Genomic DNA, 1,565 nt, shown 5'->3' with positions numbered 1-1,565 from the left:
CAGAGATCGCGCCACTGCACTCCAGCCTGGGCGACAGTACGAGACTCTGTCTCAAAAAAAAAGAAAAAAGAAAAAAAGAAAAGAAAAGAAACAAAAGTAGCTGGGACTACAGGCACGTGCCACGCTTGTCTAATTTTTGTACTTTTTGTAGAGACGGGTTTTCGCCATGTTGTGCAGGCTGGTCTCGAATTCCTGAGCTCATGCGATCCACCCACCTTGGCCTCCTAAAATGCTGGTATTACAGGCATGAGCCCCCTCGCCCAGCCCTAAAGTATTTTCAAAAATTCTTAGATCACTTCAACTCCTCTCCCCCTCCCCCTCCTCTTCAGCAACCCATAATCTCCAACCCTTCCAGCTCTCTCACTCAATTTATGCTTTTCGACCTCATGAAATCCAAGCCATTTTTACTCTAGTTCTCCTTTGCCAGTTCCACCCCTTCCCCATCCAGCTTAGACTCTCTCTATACTATGCGCGTCACTTAACTCTCAGGCTCCAGCACCATGCTCCTCACCTCCTCGTCCGGCTGCAACTAGCCGCTAAGTCCCAGCCTTCTCTACCAGTTCCTCCTAAGTTGTTAAATGTTGCCAAGAAAAATCATACAACTATGTATGGCACCACGACAAATTTCGAGTTTCCGATTTCAGCTGGGACCTCAGCTCTGGCATCCGATGACCTCCTCATTGCCAAGTCCCTCTCTTCTCAGTCCTTACCTTCCCACCCCATCTGGCACTGCTCTCCAATACCTCCTTCTCAAAACCCTTCATTTCAGAGGTTGCAAATTGGCAGCCTGGATATCCTGCTACGTTATGTTTGGCTCTCGAAGAGTTCGGCTTTTCCTGTTCATTTTCCTTAGTTGCCAATATTTAAAACTCAGTAGGTTTCTGGCTTTCTCTTGAAAAACGAAGATGTGACAATATCCCTTCACCCGCCCACATTGCCTACCTGGGTGCATGAAAGCTTTGAGCTACCCCCCCAACCCCATCCCCACCCTCGCTTTCTTCCCTTGGCTTCTGAACGCTTTCTTCCCAATTTTCATGCCTTCCAAGTTCTCTTTCTTGATATCTTTAGATTGCAACTCTTCCTCCGCCCACCTGTTAAATCCTGATGTTCTCAAACTTCCCTCCGTAGAGGTTTTCCATTCCCACTACGTAGCCCCTACACGCTGAAGTCTCCACTCAGGATAAAAAGTTGGCAACCCTTTATCTGTCTCCCACAACATGTTAAGTGTTTTTGGACCGAAAATGCAACGGTCTGCAACTCCATGCTTCCCACCTCTGTCAGGGCCTTCTCTGGGTCCTTCTGCATCTGTCATCCCATCCTCCAGAGAGTCCCTAGGGCCTGGGCACCCTGCAAACCCTTAGTGTAGTCAAGGTTTCCTGGCTGGGGGCCCAAGAGTGGCCACGGACCCGCACACGCTGCCCAGGCTGCGACGTGGCGCCCCTACAGGTTTCCCCGCTATTGGGGACACGCGCACCCAGGGCCACCGGAGAGACAGGTGGTCAGGCGGACTTGGGTCACACCGACGGACGCGGGGCCACTCACCTGGGCCGGGGCGGGGCAGCTCA

The 1,565-nt window shown here is 51.2% G+C and overlaps 1 protein-coding gene across 1 annotated transcript in view; it reads right to left on the bottom strand.

The window, feature by feature from the left end:
* The window catches only part of ZNF70 (zinc finger protein 70), an 8,420-nt gene extending 6,855 nt beyond the window's left edge, over positions 1-1,565 (bottom strand). Inside the window, exon 1 of the mRNA XM_011960856.1 lies at positions 1,273-1,565. The gene's annotated coding sequence lies outside the window, so the exon portion shown is untranslated. The remainder of the gene's footprint in view (positions 1-1,272) is intronic.

This window comes from Colobus angolensis, unplaced genomic scaffold (genome assembly GCF_000951035.1).
Source record: "Colobus angolensis palliatus isolate OR3802 unplaced genomic scaffold, Cang.pa_1.0 Scaffold527, whole genome shotgun sequence".
Classification (NCBI taxonomy): domain Eukaryota; kingdom Metazoa; phylum Chordata; class Mammalia; order Primates; family Cercopithecidae; genus Colobus; species Colobus angolensis.
Note: the sequence above shows the minus strand (reverse complement) of the source record. Positions and strands in the feature narration are given on the sequence as shown.